Below are 6,000 nucleotides of genomic sequence, written 5' to 3'. Positions count from 1 at the left end.
CTTCCCCGGAGCTGCTCCTGCCCTTCCCCGGAGCTGCTCCTGCCCCTGCCCCGGAGCTGCTCCTGCCCCTTCCCTGGAGCTGCTCCTGCCCCTTCCCTGGAGCTGCTCCTGCCCCTGCCCCGGAGCTGCTCCTACCCTTCCCTGGAGCTGCTCCTGCCCTTCCCTGGAGCTGCTCCTGCCCCTGCCCCGGAGCTGCTCCTGCCCTTCCCCTCCCGCTGGGCCGCCTCTTTGGTGATGCGCAGCTTGGCCCCGGCTCCGTAACGCACCCGTGTTTCCTGTTCGCACCCCCCCCCATACCCCCCCGTGAGGAGAGGCCTGTCCCACGCGGCGGTGCCGGGGCAAGGTGCCTGCTCCTGGGGCCCCGAGCCCCTCCGCACCGACCCGCTGCTCGCCCTGCGCCGCCGGGGGGAAGCGCTGCTGCTGCCGGTGCATCGCGGCGGCTGCCGGTGCATCGCGGCTGCTGCTGCCGGTGCATCGCGGCGGCTGCCGGTGCATCGCGGCTGCTGCTGCCGGTGCATCGCGGCGGCTGCCGGTGCATCGCGGCTGCTGCTGCCGGTGCATCGCGGCTGCTGCCGGTGCATCGCGGCTTTCGGCCGCAAGAGGCCACTTTCCGCTACCGTTTACTGCTGCCGCAGCGAACAGCCTTCCCTGGCCAGGGAAAGCCTGGGAAGAAGGACATGTGCTCGCTCGGGCAAACGGACGGAGGGACAGGCTGTCCCAGTCCTCGGGTCAGGGGCCTCTTCCTGCGTGGGGCTGGCTGCGCTTTTCTGCTTAAGCCTAGCTCCTCTCCAGCTTTATTCCGCACCTTTGTGGAGGCGAGCGAGCGACTGGGAAGAAAGGCTCATTGCTGCCCTGGCAATTTTGTTGGGATGGTTCCTCCTGCCTGACTTTCTTAGGTAACATCTTAAGCCTCTTAAGGAGGAGAGGATGCTTCCTCTCTTTTCACCTGTGAATCTCTGCTGAAATTCATTTTCCAGTTAAGGGAAAGGGTTTGCACCGAAGCACAGAAGAGACAGAAGATTCCCCTCTGCCAGTGTCATGGAGTCACTCTGGTGCGGGCCATTTTCCAGCTGGTTTATTTGCACTGTGCACAGCCCCCAGGCACCGGCCTGGAAGCCCTCAGCATTCACCTCTCATTGCCCAGAGATCGTGGAGGGAACTGTTCCCCACCCAGCTTATTTTGCAGAGGGAATAATTTTGACAGTTACTTTGCATGAGCTCAGGAGCTACCGTCAGAGGCACTCGGCCTGTCTAATCATCCCTGTAAGCACGTGGGTACCTCCAGTGTGAAGAAAGGCAGTGGCAATGCCCCCGTTGTGCAGACAGGGAGACCGAGGGCTCCCAGTCACAGCCTCTGACGATTCACCCTGGGGCGGTTTAAGGGGTTGCCTGCCCCTTTGCTGCAAGCCCCTGCTCTCAGAAGGAGGATGCGGCAGAGGGTTAAGCTCCTGTCCTCCTGGCTCCTTCTGCCTCCTCTCCGGAGTTCCCCAGGGCACTACCAAAGAGGCATGTTAATTACTTGGGACCCGAGTTCCTCCTTTCTCTCGCTGAGGCTGCACTGCAACAGCCAGTCAATAATTCAATCAGTGTGAGTAATATCTAAGTACTGCATCTTGGCACTATTATTGTTCCTTGCTTGGTAGAGCTTTATGGCATTTCATTTCATAGAAGCTTTCCTGCTGCCAAAGCCTCAAGCCAGCCTTTTACTTTAGCTGTATTAATTCTCCTGGGTCAGCCCCACTCACACTGTGTTTTTAATTGAACATACTTTTCCTGTCTCACTTTTGCAAATTCAGCCTTGATTTTCTTCCAGTTTTGCAAGGAAAGAAAAAAATGAATACAGCACTGGCTGACCCAGGGAAAGCACTCCTGAGAGGGACCCGTCTTTTGAGGGCCCAGCTCCCTGGCCAAGGGAGTGGAAGGTCCTGACAAACACGACTGGGAGAGGAGTGAGGGGGAGCTTTGCTTTCAGACAACTTTGTCTCCTCTTGTCCAGACAGAGGCAGACTCATGCCAAGGCCTCTGTCCTCACGTCCCAGGATGATGGAATTACATCTGCTTTTTGTTACAGCAACTCCTTCTGTCTGGCCACTGTAGGTGAGCAACACGTGTTCCTTCTGATCCCTGATTCAGGAGCAGGACTGGGATTAGTTTCATTTTGAAGCATCTCCCTTGGCTTTGCCAACACATGTCCCACGCTGATGGGAGGTGAGGGGAGACAGCTGTTGCCTTCAGGTCCCATAGCTCTTCCTGTTCCTTCCTCCGAGTGTGACTGGAATGGCCAACGTCACCCAGACAGCCCGAGAGGGAGAGAACCCCCCGTCAGGATGGGAAATGGGCTGGGGTTAAAGCTGTTTCTGAATGAGGTGGTGCTCTGGTGTGAGGTGAGCAGGTCTTGTAACAACAGCGACTTGGAGCGACGTGAGATTTCCAAGGCCTGAGCGAGACCTGTGAGCTTGTTTCTGCGCCGTGGCTAGCACCAGCGAGCCTGATTTGGGCATGCTGGCTATAATGAGCAAAAGTCCTATTATTAATAGTGCCTTCCTTCCCAGGAAGGAAGGGATAGGTTATGCCAGGCTTTCTCAGACTGTCGTCAGTCCCACTATTGCTTCTCTTGTATTTATCAGCGTTCGTGAGGGAGACATTTCCCACTTGCTGTAGAGATATCCAGGGCACTAATGAGTTCCAGCAGTGGATTTGACTGACTGAATTGTTAAGCCAAAACAGAATAAATTGCTTACAACAAATCCTGTTTGACTAGCCTAGAAGTAATCCCAGGACAAATCCCTGGTCCCAAGTCTGAACTTTGATTTAAACTACTAAACCAAGGGCAACAAGATCAACCAGCATCCCACCAAAGCCTCTGGACTTAAAGCATATGGCTCTGGCTCATTTCTGCACCCTTTGGGCAAGTTTTACTTTATTTACCATCCAGCAAATAAGACGTAAGCCCCAATTCTAACAGCTCTGAAGTACGGCATCTTATCCCTAATGCTCCTTACAGCTCAGAAACGGGGTGAGAAGAGCCAGTAGCCCATCTCTGAATGGGAGCTGAGCTCTGGTAGCTGCAGTGAGCTCGTCCAGCCTCAGACAACACAAATCTCTGAGACAGCGTTCACTTACCAGGGCCTCCTTCCTGCCCAAATCTCTTCCCTTGCTGTTTCCCAAACCCAAGCGGAGCCTTACGGGCTCTTGGCTTCCCTGAGGTGCCAGGCCAGCAGTGACGCAGGTACCCAGCCGTTTCCCAGGCTGAGTTACAGCAAGGGAGCTCACCGCTGCTTTGTGTCCCGGGGGTGTGAATGCACAGCGTCCGGGCTGCCTGGAGATTGCCGCTGAAATCGTACATCGATGCAGCCAGGACATGAGGAGTTGCTCACTTTTAAGATCCTAACACAGATCTGCTCACCCTCGTAAATGGCCTGGCTCCTCAGCAAGGATTATGTGCCTGAACAAGCCCTCGGCTCTGGGAGCAGCTGTTCTCCAGCTATTGCCTAACAAAGAAAACTTGAATGACTACAGAAAAAAAACAGGACTTGGGTTTTCTGTAACAACCATCTGACTTGGGAGCAGCGTGGCTGGGGAACAGCCCCTCCTCAGTGCCCACCGACGGGGCTGCGCTGCTCCTCGCGCGTGTGTGCTCGTGGGCACCCTGTCACAAAGCTCAGCCAGGACCTGGCGGCTCTGCACCGCCCTGCGCTGGAGGAAATGACAGCAGCAGCAAAGGGGGGACATGGCCTTACAGAAATAAAGGACTGAGCTAGTTACTGATGCATCCCACCTGCCCTAGGGGTGCAGAGTGGTTGTTTTGGCCTTTCATCTGTCTTCCAGCTACACATCCCTGCTGCCACGTGTGTGCAGAAGGTGTTTGTACGCAGCCCACGCGCATGAGCCTGTAATGCCTTCTGGTTTGGCATCGTGTGCATTTGTCTCCCCTCCTGCCTTTCCCAGGTGAAAGCATTTCCAGGTTTTCCCGCTGACCTGAACATTGCACCAGCCTGTCACAAGCTGCCTGGGGCTGTCAAAGAGCTAAAAGCGCATGCCTGCCAGGGGCTGCAAGATTTGGTTTGTCGTGATGGAGCCCTTTCTTTGCCTTGCACAAACTTCATCCTCTCCTCTTCCTTTCTGCTTTTTTTTTTTTTTTTTGAGAAACCAATTTCCCAAATGAAATGCAGTGGTGAGCAGACAGTCTGCAAGTGCCTGAGTCAGATGAGCCTAATGGATGAGGCGGCAATTCACTGAAGCACTTTGTTTAATTGAAAGGGTCTGCCTGTTGCTGCCAACAGGAGTCGGAACGTGCTTCCCCCGACAGGCCCTAAGTGGATGGCACAATATATGGAGGCTCAGCCCCCAGCCTTGCTGTGTTCAGCTCCCTGGCTCACCTCCTGCTCCCTGCAGCGAGCTGAGCCGTCTTGGCAGGAAGTCTGCGCCTCGCCTGGAGCCTCGGCTCGCAGTCGCCCTGTGGCTGGGCATCCACCTGGGCATCCACTAGTCACGCTCTTGCCCTGCCAGCAGAAGGGAGATGACTGCTCGCATCCCTGGTGCAGCGGCACTTGCTGTATGTAGAGGGCTGCATAGTTCACCCCTGCTATGGTCCATGACACAGGCTGTGCTCCCCTCGCCTCAGACTGGATTAGCAAAATGCCTCTGCCGTGGGGGGTTAGGGATCCTAATTCTGAAGGGGAAGCCTGGCACCCAGCAGCGCACTGGCCCCAGGCCTTGCCCTGTGCAAAGACCCTGTCCACCTGCGGACGGCCCTGTGCTGCCCATCAGCCACAGGCACTGCTGGGATGCTGGGGAGAGGGGCTGGAGGCCTAGAGGGGGCTGGAGGCGAAGGGGTCTGCCTGGGTGACAGCCGTGCCACAGACTTCCTTTGTCACCACAAGCCAGTCACTTAGTGCCGCCAGCGCTTTCTGGGCAGACAAGAAGCACAGGACTGTGCAGAAGCCGCTTCACAGAGCAGCTGTGAAGAGCAAGGTGTTAAACAGAGGTCAGCTGTCAAATATGCAGCAACGTGGGACCTGAGACTGCTTTGCACGGGCTGGAATTCAGGGGTCTGCAAAAGCACGGCGAGCAAGGCGGGCGAGAGCAGCCAGCCGCTGCAGGTGCCGGGGGAGAGGGGAGGTCTCTGCGGGGGCTGCTCTGCATCCGCGCGTCACTCCTGCTCCTCTGTGTGATGCTGACTGTCCGCTTTTGCTCCAGATCACTGGGCTAATTTTCTCTCCCTTTCTCATTACCTTTTGATGACACCAGATCTTTTATTTGGATTCAGCTCTTTACAGTGCATGCAGCAGACACGGATTCCGGGAATGGAGAACTGTTTAGAGTCCGTCAGGAGCCAGCTGGGCAGATGGCACTTGGAAAGCAGGCTGCCTTCCCCTGGTCCTCCCTGATTACGTGGCTGAAGCAGCAGGGCCCTCGGGGGCTCTGGAGCAGGCATCCAGCTGGATTCCTCAGCAAGTGCCCTGGCAGACGCAAACGGGCTTTGTTTGGGTACTTGAGGGCTGGGCTGTCCCGGCCGGGTTCCGGGAGACTGTGACCCAGCCCGGCGCGGCCCCCGGCGCGGCCCAGCCGGGCGGGCCCCGAGCGGACAGGCCGGCAGGCGGCACCGGGGCAGCTCGATGTCCCCGGCGTCAGCTCGCTGCCCAGCGCTCGCCGCGCTCCCGGCGCCGGCGCCGCCCGCAGCCCTCGCGCTCCGCCGCGGCCGGCGCGGTGCCCGGGTGGCTCTGCAATGCCATTTCGGCGGCCTCGCTGGAGGTTTTCCAGCTTTCGTGTTTACTGCGTCTCTGCCATTTTTCAGATAAACCTATAAATAGCGCCCTGTGGTTACCAGTGGCACGGAAGGGCTCTGCGCGGGGCTTGCCAGGGTCCGGGGGGAGGAAGGGGCCTGGGCTGCGGGGGTCGTGTGCGGGGGGGTTTCTCCTAAGGGACGGAGAGGGGAAGCCGGCTGCGGGCAGCTGAAGGGGAGAGGAGCAGCCGGGTCTCCCCGGGCGACCGGAGCAA

The sequence above is a fragment of the Apteryx mantelli genome, chromosome 26 (assembly GCF_036417845.1).
Source record: "Apteryx mantelli isolate bAptMan1 chromosome 26, bAptMan1.hap1, whole genome shotgun sequence".
Lineage (NCBI taxonomy): Eukaryota > Metazoa > Chordata > Aves > Apterygiformes > Apterygidae > Apteryx > Apteryx mantelli.
The sequence above is the reverse complement of the archived record's forward strand: the minus strand, read 5'-3'. Positions refer to the sequence as shown.